At 43.3% G+C, this 13,684-nt stretch overlaps 1 long non-coding RNA gene across 2 annotated transcripts; it reads left to right on the forward strand.

The window, feature by feature from the left end:
• Window positions 1-5,917: 5,917 nt before the first annotated feature.
• Window positions 5,918-7,308, forward strand: LOC142366220 (uncharacterized). Of its 2 annotated transcripts, none has more exons than XR_012766747.1 (3): window positions 5,918-6,026; window positions 6,636-6,821; window positions 6,908-7,308. It is a non-coding gene; the product is annotated as an uncharacterized LOC142366220 (long non-coding RNA). The 2 variants fall into 2 exon arrangements; XR_012766748.1 differs by lacking the exon at window positions 5,918-6,026 and adding an exon at window positions 6,267-6,474.
• Window positions 7,309-13,684: the final 6,376 nt, after the last annotated feature.

Raw genomic sequence — 13,684 nt, forward strand, 5'->3', positions numbered from 1 at the left:
ATTGCACTTTGCACTTCGTTTTTGTAAAAAATTGCATATTGTGATTTATTTTTTTCCCACGATAGAAAAATCAGAGGTTCTTATAACAAAAACTACATAAAAATAATGAATATTTGAAAAAAAACATAAAAAACATTGTATTATGGGCAGTGATGGGCAGTAACGTGTTTCTGTAATCCCATTACTTTTTTCAAGTAACGAGTAAAGTAAGGGATTACAATAGCAAAAACAGTAATTAGATTACTGTTACTGCGTTACTAAAGCGTGATTTAGTTTGTGAGAGCGTCTGATGACGATCACGTATGAGCGGTGCGACGTCAGTGTAGACCACCAGGAGATGACACGGAGAGAGCAGGACCCTGCAGCGTTTAATGCTCGGCAGGACCAACATTACTTCGAGTTTGACTCGGTAAAAAGGGACAAAAACATTAGCGTCCGGTGTGCGAAAAATTCCACCTCAAATCTGAGCGAGCACCTAACAAGCCGGAACACGACTGTGAAACTCATTGACCACTGCCGGGGACATGACCACTGCAGCCACCACATCCAGTTCCACCGGGCAGACCACCGACGGCCCCTCTGCAGCTGAACAGGTGAAAACAGACTGAAGAGCCACAGGAGACCGTGTCATTTGATTCAATTCTGCATGATGGAATATGCAGAGAGAACAGATTTAGGCTGAAAGGTCGACTGCTTTAGAGCCACTCAGGTTGTGCTTCATGTTTGTGAAAAGTAACTAAGTAAAGTCATCAGTAAAGGAACTAATTACTTTTGGAAATAAGTAATCAGTAGAGTTACTGGGTTACTTTCTTGGAGAAGTATTCAATAACTAATTACTATTTCCAAGTAACTTGATCAACACTCATTAAGGGATGGTATGAAGTTGTTTACTCAGAACTTAAATCTAGACAAGCTAAAAAAACTTCTTCTTAAAAAGAGTTCAAACATTTTAGATCAAACTATCAAACAAAACATCTTTACAAAGCAATTCCACAGCTGACTCAAAAGATGGCACTCACATCAAAACAGCGACAGCAACATCAAAACCCACTTTGTGGTGCATTAATACATTCCAAAGTGGAGTTCCCTGAGCCACTGCAGAGCCATCTGTAACAGAAGACAGAAAAAAACGTTAATGTTTGAATTTCTAGAGTTTCTATAGCCAATAAAAGACGAGCATGTGTCAATAAGTTTTACTCTTTTCAGAAAAAGTAGTGATCTTTTTGTCCCTTTGTAAAGCTAAAATCAACTGCTTTCTGCAGAAAGATAAACGTACCTGACAGGAAAACATATGATGAATGAGTCATGGCTTAGAGTGAATGGCACTGTGACACACATCATTGTAGCCACCGGTGCTGTTAACTCAGCCGGTGCTCTCAAATTAAAGGCACACGGTTAGTGTGGTAGATCACATTTGTTTGGTCTGTAACAAGACAAGTGAAACATTGGTGGTTAAACAAAGACATATAGGCTTTTTTGTGCCTATATGGCACCACCACCTCATGAAACAGGCTTTACACACAAGCTTACATCAAGCATTACTCCATGGGACAGCACAAGAATTTGAAGTCACATGCCCCACATTAGTAGAGGGAAACAGCTCTGACACTGCCAGCAAAGTTACTGAACTGTGGCCAACTAATAACAAAACTAATAACTAGAAAATGTATTTTTCTCTCTGTGTTCTTTCCTATATCATGAAAACTTTGGCTAATCATGATGGCAGCGTGTTTACCACAGGACATTTTGCCAGTTAAATACCTCACTTTCAACATTCAAAATGTTTCTATGTTCTATTGGGACAATAATATTATTTATGTGATTTGTGAATAATCTTTGTTAATTTTTACACTTTGCACAGCATCAAACTCTTTTAAGAGAGTTTTGTTTATATCACAGGGTATGTAAGCTACCTGCAGAGGACGTGTTGTTGCACTGTGTGAAAGGGAGAACTGACAAACATGCCCTGCAGAAACCAATGCTGTTGTCACCTCTGCCCTTGATTCCACAGAATCAGCATGTTTTGCAACGTACCCCAAAGGTTACAACTACTATTGTGAGATTATTGGGGGGGGGGGGGGGGGGGGGGGGGGGTCAGATTTCGGCACAATACTAGCTTTTTAATGAGCAGATTCTGGATTTAGCGGCACAGTTCAACTATTCCGTGCAAGTTCCATTTTCTGCCTTTCTTCTTTCTCTACCTCTCTTCTTTCTCTACCTCTTCCCTTCACGGTTAGAATTGACTGTTTTTAGTTAAACAAAGCAAAAACGAACCTAACAACAATGGCAGTGTGTAGAAGTAACAAGAGACCTATCCTTACAAAGTGGCGCTCCCATCCCAGCATGCAACACATTGTGATGTACCCTCATTCTCTATTGTTTGGATGCCAAACAACAAGGTACTGAGAACTGGAGGAATACTCACTGACTTTTTCTCAATATGTTTAACTCCATGGTGTTTATTAATGACAGTGGGAGACTTTTCATACTTAAAAAGCAACACAAAGTGCCTCACAGAGGCTAAAAAGAACTACGACGAAACAAATAAAAGATAAAAAATAAAAAAGACATACAGAGACATACAGACACACACCCACACACATGCACGCACACACAAACACACAAGCTCGGACCCGCTGTACCCATTAGACAGAGACATGGCCGGGCACCGAGACCTAAGGAGAGGAAAAAGCCACCCTTAGGGGCCGACCACACTGAGAGAGCTCCCGGCCCAGGACTACAGGGAGCGCCGCCACAGAAACAGCCCCGAGCCGGGCAGACAAGAGGCCCCACACCAAGTTGCACAGCCCCCCAGCCACCCGGGCAAGAGCAGTCCACAGGACAGCATCCCGTCAGTGGACCAAAAGCAGCTCCCAGTGTGGTCGGCCCCCACGGGGGAACACTGGAGTGAAAAACTGAAAAACTAAAGCAGTAAAATAAGATAAAAGGGTATAAAATTAACAAAATAGATCAAATGCTTTTCAGCTCGTACAGTTAAAACGTCTAACTAAAACGTAGTTAAAACATATCACTGGGGCGGTCGGTGGCATAGTGAGTACAGCAGGTGCCCCATGTACAGAGGCTACAGTCCTCGCTGCAGCTGGCCCCGGTTTGAGTCCCGCATCGGACAGCCCTGTGCTGCATGGCGTTCCCCCTCTCTCTGTCCCCTGCTTCCTGCCAATGGAGCGATTTGAAAATTGGTGTAATGTGCTCTCACCCTCTGGTCCTCGTCCCCTAACTCTAACCCAAGACACCATTCTTACTGAGTCATTACACTAGAGATTACACTATTGGTATACTACTGTTCCATTTTTCACAGGGGGTGAGTATTGGTATAGTACACAGGGTCTCATAAATTTTCCTTTTTTATTTTCCTTTTTTATTTTGAGTTTGAACAGTTCATCCACACACTCAACCAACACCACCCATCAATTCAAATCTAACCATCCACCAGGAAATCCACTTTCTGAACACCACCACATTCAAAGGTCCAAACTTCCACCTAACCGGTAAACTGGACCACAGATTATATGTCAAACCCACAGACACACACGCCCTACTGCACCGCCACAGTTTCCACCCCAAACACACCTTCTCAGGGATAGTCAAATCCCAACTTCTCCGTTACGCACGAGTCTGCTCTCGGGAAGAGGATAAAGAAGAGGCCACCAGAACACTCTTCAAAGCTCTCAAACACAGAGGCTACAAACGACACGCACTAAGAAAAACCCAACAAACCCAGACTAACAACCAACCAAAACCAACTAATTCTGCCATTAACCGGGTACTTCTCACAGTATACATTGAAAATCCACCAGGAACTCAAAAGCAACTTCCAACTAAAACAGCAGCTCAATCCACAACTCCAAAACTTTAAAAATAATATCGACTTTCAAAAGGAACCCCAGCCTTCAAGACCTCCTAATCAGGTCTAAATTCACCTCCAACCTCCGGAAAAAAAAGAGGGAATCCACACGGAACGCAACCAACTATCAGGAGTATAAAAACCAACAAAAGGTGGCAGATCCAATCCAAAAATATAGCTGCAAGCAGCAATGTGGGGGTCCTAGCAGAATGGCACAATAGGGAAGGCTTGGAACGCTCAGGAAGGCGTCGTGAGTCCATGCACCAAGTTTGGCATCGATACATCAATGCATCGCAGAGATACGGCCAAATGTCCCGTTTGTGCGTCGGCGTAGAGTTTGATTGGCTGCCGCGGTTAAACGGAAGTGAAATAAAATAATCCACATTATAACTTAAGTGTGGCTTGGTCTGAAGACTCTATGTGCCAAGTCCCGTGGAGATTGGACAATCTCAGTGGCCTGAAATGCTTTTTGAAGGTTTTCGATTAAATTCAAAATGGCGGAAAATCCAACATGGCGCAGATGACGTCATGAGGTGCGTTGACCTCGTATGCATCCAGGGATTCCATTGGTACCTCATTTGTGAAATTTGGCCCAAGGGGTCCAAAGATATGAGCAAAAATGCATTTTTGCTACATATAGCGCCACCTATACGCCACACGTCACCAAACTTCTTGGGCCTCTTCTGTTAGCGGTCTTGAGTCTGTGTGAGAAGTTTGACGTCATAAAATCAAATGGTTGCCAAGATATGGCTTCACTTCCGGTTTGGCGGCATCAACCTCGAGTTTGATTGGCTTTTATGGAAAAATGGAAGCCTAATTCAAAATTCCACACGATAACTTTTGTGCGGCTTGGTCTTAAGAGTCTGTGCCAAGTTTCGTGATAATTGGACAATCTCTGTGACCTGAAATGCTTTTTTAAGCTTTTTGATAAAATTCAAAATGGCAGAAAGCTTAAAGGTGATAGAGAAAGGTTGAATGGGGCATTAATCCTTGTTCTGTGATGTGATATGCAGCCCAAAAAAAATTGGTTGGGTCTGTAATGGCTCAGAACCTCCCTAAAAGGCTCTCTGAAACAGCTGTTACTATGCTGGGATTAGAATGCGTCTTTTTCCCTTATTGGCGTCGTTTCAGAGCTTATCTGGCAACCTCATTATGAAATGCAGGTAGGTGTTGGCGCTATTCGGTTGCCGTTGCTTGATTGGCTGCCCTTGCTCTCACTGAAAACAGAGCTATAGAGTAATACACTGACTGGAAAGAAAGCTCATCAGAATCAGAATTCGTTTTATTGCCATTGTTAGTGAACAGTGTTCACTAACTAGGAATTTGCTGCGGCGTAAGGTGCAAACATGTAACATAGGATATAATAATAAAAAATAAAGAATAAAAATATATGAATGTAAAATGTACAAGGTGTGTACAACAATACACAGTATCCAATATACAGAGCAACAACAGTGCAGCTTCATTAGTGCAATTTTAATGATGGTAAAGTGACTGGGGCAGGTTACGAGGTGATTATGAAGTGTTCATAAGTCCAACTGCAAGGGGGAAAAAACTGTTTTTGTGACGGGAGGTTCTGGTCCGAATGGGCCGAAGCCTCCTGCCCGAGGGGAGTGGTGCAAATAGAGAAGGGTCAGCTGTGATCCGACCTGCTCGCCCCATAGTCCTGGAGACGTGCAGCCGATCACCGTCTCAGCGGAGCCACAGCTCGCTGCAGTCTGTGTCTGTCCCTGTCGGAACAGACCATCTACTGAGCTGCTCGGAATCATGCAAGGTTTGTGAAACTGTACTCCGTGAAATGCGCAGAGCAAAGGAAAAGTCGGCGGTTGGGGATGCTGTTAAAAATAAATAAAAGCCATTGATCGCGAACATTGCTTTCCGGGGGAAGAATATGTAACGATCGTAGTCCGCTTTCACAGCCTTGGAAGGCTCACCTGTTCCTGTTTCTCGCCGAAGGGGAGTGTCTGAAACGGGGTGGCTGTGGATTTGGGTGTGGGGGGGTGATTGCTGAAAAAGTGAGAGGCGTCTGGCTGCAGACCTGCACTGTCAGGACCCTTAGTTGCAGACATGCACTGTGACGTCACCTGCACTGTGAGGACCCGAAGCGACAAGCGAGGAGCACGTATTTTTCGTTCCCCATTTGAACTGTGGAGACGACGAGGTGAGTAAAAGTCGAGTGAAAACAACTTTCTTTCATACGAAGAAACAGAAACAGTCTTTATTCACTGGAACGTTACGTTGCACACTATATACTGTAAAGTTATATTAATTTTAAAGAATCAGGGGTTTTTTTAAACTTTTGGCTAGTCTTCAGCGTTGTTATCGTATCGATAGTGCTCACTTAAATGCGCCATTTATATATATATATATATATATATATATATATATATATATATATATAAAATTTAGTTTTACTTATTACGACATTATTTGTCTCTTACAGATGCATATTTCAATAACAACCGCCGGCACTACGCCCAAAATGGAACGCTGCACGTCATGTTGCAAACTGTTTCACTGCCCTCTGTGCCTACCATTTAAATCAGCAAAATTGTCCAAGCTGCAGAGCCACTTAGAGGCACATACAAAAGGTGGCATTTTATTTAAAGGTAAGCATAATGTATTTGTCTGTTTGTTTGTACTCATAAGTATTAGCCAACGCTGCTAACTTCTGGCAGGTTGTGGTTTGGTTTGTAAAAGGGTAAAAGGAAAATGAAGGGAATGTAGGTTGCAGTGAAGAACATCTGACACTTCACTTTCTGTCTTTTAGAAACCTATCCCAGTCACTAAATCCTGGCAACTGGACAGAGAAAACTGGACTACAAATTCAGGTAAGAGTATAAAGTATGTATAATGCATGTATTCATATTAATAGTTGAGTACTCAGGAAGAAGAGCAGCAGGCAGAGGTCTCCAAGAGAGCCAGACTTGCTGATGTGGACACACCAGTGGAAGGCGTAAGCTTTTGCACAGTATCTATTGGTCAGATACTGTTGGTGTGGCAGCTATAGTACAGACATCTTTCTTTCTGTCTTTTCCATAGAACTCGGTTGAAGATCGCATTCTTCAAAATTGCAGACATGCAGCAGAGTGGGCTGAGGCCAACAAACTACTGTTGTCTGCCAGAGTGGACCTGCCTGACGTTCTGGGCATGGCGGAAGAGGAATAGGCAGAGGCTGCTCTACAGTATGGGAGGTTGTGGAACAAAGAACTGGACGAGGATGAAAGAGAAGCGATCCTGGAGCCTTTCAAAATGATATTTCACAATATTAACGACATGCTGATATTTTGTGAACAGGTAGTCGACAAAAACAAAGATTTTTTGTCATATTGTGAATGTTTGACTGAATAAACACTACAGAACATTTGATCATGTTGTGACTTGGTGTGTTTTTTATGTTTTCTCATTGATCCCTTAATAATTTGACTAAGATTATACTGTAGATATCAAGAGTTAGGGTACTATTTAGTGGTACTAAGGTGTTCCAGCAGCACAAGAACATAATTGGCATAGACATAGAACCAAACATGAAATTTATGGTGGTTAAGGATAAAAATACAGAATAATACAACAGAAAAACTAATTGAAACAAATATATATATATATATAAAGAGCAGTGTGATAAAGTCAAAATGAAATGATAATGAAATAGCAGTGACTTACTCTATAGTACACAATAAAATGTACAGTATAGGCCTATGGCATCTTGTGAGATGTTGGCTTATGAATATGAGCCTAAGAGAAAATGTGTGCACTGACCAAACAAAAGTTTACAATACAAATAAAAACAATAGACCGGAAATTGATAGATTTTATGTCGTACTGTTAACTAATTAATTAATTTGTGAGGACCCCTTGAAAAATATAGCGTTTAAAATCGTTTAAAAATACGTGCTTCCGATACACACGCTTTTATTTTGAAAGGCTTCGAATCAACTTCCGGTCCTCACAGTGCACTTCCGGTCCTCACAGTGCAGGTGACGGTCTGCAACAGGGTCCTGACAGTGCAGGTCTGTGGGTCCTGACAGTGCAGGTCTGCAGCCAGACTCTCTTGGAAAAAGTGACATCACTTTTTCACAAAAACGGATTGGGGGATATTCTGGGGGCTATTCTAAAAAGGGGAGTACTTGAAACAGAGGTTATGACACTTGCTGGCACTTCATGTGTACTTCCCACAGCAGGGAGACTCAGAACTAACACCAAAAACGGGAAAAAGACCATTTTGATTCTCTATCCCCTTTAAGTATACGCAATTGACGTCATAGTGTGCGTTGGACTCGTCATCATCCAAGGATTCCAACGATGCCTCATTTGTGAAATTTGGACAAAGTAGTCCAAAGTTATTAGGCTAAATGCACTTTGAACTTTGGCGTGTTGGTGGCGCTAGAGAGTAAGCTCTTGGGCCATGAAAATTCTTGAGTTTGTGGCACTTGGCTAATTACGTGTGCCAAATTTCACAACTTTCTCGCATTGCGTTCATGGGGCTGCCATAGACTTCAATTGCAGCAGAAACTGAACAATAATAATAATAATAGGAAAAGCTACGATCTCAATGGGTTCCTGCAGCTTCGCTGCTAGGACCCCCAATCACACACAGCACCAAAAACGTGGTGTACATCATCTGGTGCAAAAAATGTAATAAACAATACATAAGAGAAACAGGAAACTCCCTAGCCACCAGACTACACACACACACAATATCAGCAAAAACAGGAAATCAGAAACACCAAATGTGCAACATTTCCAGCAACACAAGCTGGAAAACCTACAAGCCAGACCGATTCAACACAACCCTGAAATACCCAAACCGATAAGGAAACAGGAACTCTGCTGGATCCATCCAATGCTGAGCAGATTCCCAGAAGGCTTAAATATAAGAATGGATGCCTAAAGAGAGGTTCAAACAAGATATAATCATATCACAACCTCAAACACAAACCACAGAACCTGGAACAGAACCATATTTTTCTGGATTTTCTGGAACTATTTTGAACTAATTTACAATTTTTTCTTCTTCTAATTTTTTCTGATTATTTTTGATTACTTTTCCACCTTCTATTTTTTTTTGTTACACTTTCCAACACGGAGGGTTTATTCCACTCTTGTATATATATTTTTTTATCCTTGACTTCGATATTTTTACAGCTATTTTCTGGACGTTTCTTCCAATTTTTGTATCCCATATATTTCTTCATTTTATACACCGAGACTTTTTTCTCAGAAAAACAAAAACAAAAAATGATCATTTTTAATAATTTCTTGTTATTCATTTTCCAACTCTGCCTTTTTAGACACACCAATACTCAAACTAACCACCTACCGTTGATCCAAATCCACTAGAATCTAAAAGCTATTAATGACACCGGATTATTCCATAATTTATCGGAATAATTCCCTTTTTCTATCAGACCATTCAAAATAGTTCACTCTTTTAGACCTCCCCCTCCCACATTTCCTAACCCTAGGCGTCACAGGACCCGGGCCCTAACCCTATGTCCGCAGCTCCATGCCACGTTTTGAAAAATGAATTGTAATAATTTTAATAATTTTCCCAAAATCTTTCTTACCTCAGATTAGACCCCTTAACTTTCCTTGTTTATGCCCGCCCCTCCCACATACCCTAACCCTAAGGTCACAGGACCACGACCTGACCGCAGCGGTATCCTCCATATTCCCTATACTTTTTGCTGATGATACCAGTTTAGTTGTTTCACATTCTGATTTTTCTGTACTGATGGCCAAAGCAAAGTCTGACTTAGAAAAAATCTTCAAATGGTTTCAATCAAACAAATTATCTTTAAACTTCAAAAAATCTAATTTCATTGTATTTTCTTCAAAGAACAAAAAATACTGCAACTCCAACTCCTGTCTCTCCATTGGAAATAATCCCATCTCTCAGGTCTCATCTACACATTTCCTTGGAGTTCAAATCGATGAAACCTTAAATTGGAAGACTCACATCCAGTCTGTCTGTAATAAAATATCCAGATCTATTGGTATCATTGGCAAAATTAAAAGTTTGGTTCATCAGAAGTGCCTACTAACCCTTTATTATGCACACGCACATTTGCACGCACACACTAACATATACTCACTTTTAAATTTAGCTCTGTTCTATATTGTATTTTTTTCTTGATTTTATGCCTTTTAAGATAGCTTGTTTTGTCTTGTTTATTGTTGTGGCTTGTCATTTTTTATTTTTTTTTTGTTTCTATGAGGTGAGATGGATTTTATGATCACACACACACATTATTTCTGCAATGTAAACACTTTAAATTGCTGGATTTGGTAAACTTTTATACAGCTCAATTATTGTACAAAGCCAGCATGAATAATCTGCCGGATAATATTCAAACACTCTTTAAATTGAGACATGGAGAACATCACCTAAGGGGATGTAAAATATTTAAAGTGCCAGCGGTGAGAAGCACCAGAAAAAGCATGTGTGTGTCTGTGATTGGGGTTCGGCTCTGGAATGGGTTGAAGGAACAACTTAAGCAGTGTATTTCTATTCATCAGTTCAACGCCAGATATAAAGTGGAAGTAATGACAAAATACAAAACTGAAGAAATTTTATAATGTATATTCACGGGCTATTATGTTATCATCATATAAATTGTGATTAACATCAAATAAGAGATGAGAAGATATGTGTAATAATATGTTAAAATTAGGTTGAAAGTTAAAAACTATGCCAATGTATGTAAGACGCATCCATATAAATTGTAATTTTTGAATGGGGATGGGAGCAAATAAGTATTTTTTACTTCATCTCACTCCCTTTCGAGCGAGTATTGATTTCTGTTAACTTTGTTTTAGATTAATATATAAATTCATATGTATTATGGAAATGTATTTATTTTGTAATCTGCCTGAAAATAAGCTCGAAATAAACACTCAATCAATCAATCAATCAATCAATCAATCAGATATACTTATAAACCTCTCTGGGTTTTTTTAATCTCACCTGCACATCTGGTTTGCTGTATTTTAGCAGTTTGTTTGTTATATTTGTGCAAATAAATAAATCAAATTAAATCATAGCCCTAGCCCTAACCTTAAGCCACCCACTCCAGCCATGTTTTGAAATAACAATTTTTTCCCAAAAAAATGTATTTAAGACCCTGTGGAAGTTGTTTTTAGGCGAAAAGATGAGCCGAAAACTTCTCACATTAAGACTCTGTGAGTCGCGTTTATTAACTGACAAAAACTCACAGTTCCAACTGACAAAAACTGACAGTTCCAACTGACAAAAACTGACAGTTCCAACTGACAGCTCGCGCATCAACAGAACAGCTGTTATCATGAAACGTCACCGGATCTCTTAAAGAGACCGCAACTATTAAATGCATCAAAACATTAAAGACGATGAACCAACAACATAACAGATAACAGAACACATATAAGAAAGTGAATTATGCCGTCAGTGTTGAGAGCACTAACCATGCCCCCCCAGAATTCACTCTAACAGAAAACCTGATAAAAAAATATCAACGGCGTGGGGGGCGAATCAAACGTCCAGTGCGGCTCCGCCGAATTTGAGAGTGCGGAACCGCCCCCTCAGTGGCTGTCTGTGGGGCTCCCCTGCGGCATGGTCGAGGGGCAGGAGGAACGGAAAGGGGGGGCCTAGTCAGAGGCCGTCCCCGTTTTGGGGGCTGCGCCAACTCAACTGGCCTGGCCAGATCAAGGTGAGCTGGTTTAAGGCGGTCCACAGAAATACACTCCGGTTTGCCCCCAATGTCCACCACAAAGTGCTTGTCCCCAGTTTCCACAACACGGAAAGGGCCCTCGTAAGGCGGACGGAGAGGTCCGCGGTGCCCATCCACACGAATGAAAACATACCCAGCAGACTGTAGGCCACTGGGAACGTGAGAGTTTGGTAGACCATGGCAGGAGGTAGCAAGTGGAGCAAACAGCTTGGCATTGTCTAACAGGCTGGAGCGCTGGAGTGTGGCTGACCAAGGGGTCGTGGTGCTGGGGACGAAATCCCCGGGGACCCACAGTGGCTGACCGTAGACCAGCTCTGCGGAGGAGGCCTGGAGGTCTTCCTTCGGCGCTGTCCTGATGCCCAGCATGACCCATGGGAGCTTGTCAGCCCAGGAACTGTCCTTCAGGCTGGCACGCAGGGAGGCTTTCATGGACCTGTGAAATCGTTCACAGAGGCCATTGCTCTGGGGGTCGTAGGCCGTGGTGCGGTGGAGTTTAACTCCCAAGCTCCCTGCGACAGCGTTCCAAAGCTCGGAAGTAAACTGTGCGCCACGGTCTGAGGAGATGTCTGAAGGGGCGCCAAAACGGGACACCCAGGTGCCAATAAATGCCCGTGCCACGTCCGCTGATGTTATGGATGACAGTGGAACAGCCTCTGCCCACCGTGTGGTCCTGTCGACCATAGTGAGTACATGAGTGTAACCCTGCGAGGGTGGAAGTGGGCCAACTAGGTCAATGTTGACGTGGTCGAAACGTCGTTCAGGCACTTGAAATTGTTCCAGTGGCGCTTTGGTGTGGCGGTGTACTTTGGCACGTTGGCACTCTACACAGGTGTTCGCCCAGTCCCTCACGTCCTTTTTAAGTCCGTGCCACACAAACTTTGCTGCCACCAGCCGTTGTGAGGCCTTGGTTCCGGGGTGTGAGAGGCTATGGATGGCGTCGAAAACAGGCCGCCTCCACTTCGCAGGCACAACAGGCCTAGGGGAGCCCATAGAGATGTCGCAAAGCAGAGTGGTGCCAGCGTCGTCGAATGCCACATCCTGAAGCTGCAGCCCAGTAGCGGATGAACGGCAAGCCTGCACGTCCGGGTCTGTGGCCTGCTCCGTTGCCATGCTGCCATAGTCCAAACCGAGGTGGACCGCCCCCGCAACAGCACGGGAGAGGCAGTCTGCAACCTGGTTGTGCTTCCCAGAAAGGTATGCAATGTCCGTCGTGAACTCTGAGATGTAAGTCAGCTGCCGCTGTTGCCTGCCGGACCATGGCTGAGTGACTTTGGACATGGCGAAGGTCAGAGGCTTGTGGTCCACAAAAACGGTGAACTGGCGTCCTTCCAGCAGTGAACGAAAGTGTCGGATGGCGAGGTACACTCCAAGTAGCTCCCGGTCAAAAGTGCTATACTTCCGTTCACTGGGACGTAACTGCCTGCTGAAAAAGGCGAGAGGCTGCCAAGCATTACCCACCCACTGCTCGTAAACCGCACCGACCGCGTAGTCCGAGGCGTCCGTGGTAAGTGCGATTGGGGCAGAGGAGGCGGGATGGGCCAACATGGCAGCCTTAGCCAGGGCTGTCTTAGCGTCTACAAAAGCCTTGTCTCTTTCCGGGTTCCAGTCCACAGTGTGCTTAGGCTTGGCACCTTTCAGAGGCTCGTACAGGGGATGCATGGTTTGGGCAGCCCTGGGGAGAAAACGGTGGTAAAAGTTAACCATGCCAAGGAACTCCTGTAAGGCTCTGACAGTGACTGGGCGTGGAAAAGTGGTGATGGCTTCCACTTTTGACGGAAGGGGAACAACCCCGTCCTTCGTGACTCTGTGCCCCAGAAAGTCTATGGTGGACCGACCGAACTCGCACTTGGCTGGATTGATGATGAGCCCGTGCTCGGTAAGTCACTCGAACAGAGTGCGAAGGTGCGAAAGGTGCTCTGGAGGTGATGAACTGGCCACGAGGATGTCGTCAAGGTACACAAACAGAAAAGGCAAATCCCGTAACACAGAGTCCATGAGCCGCTGGAATGTTTGAGCAGCATTTTTGAGCCCAAATGGTGTGCGCAGGAACTCAAACAAACCAAACGGTGTGATTACAGCTGTTTTTGGAATGTCGCGAGGGTGTACGGGC

Source organism: Odontesthes bonariensis, chromosome 17, assembly GCF_027942865.1.
Source record: "Odontesthes bonariensis isolate fOdoBon6 chromosome 17, fOdoBon6.hap1, whole genome shotgun sequence".
Lineage (NCBI taxonomy): Eukaryota > Metazoa > Chordata > Actinopteri > Atheriniformes > Atherinopsidae > Odontesthes > Odontesthes bonariensis.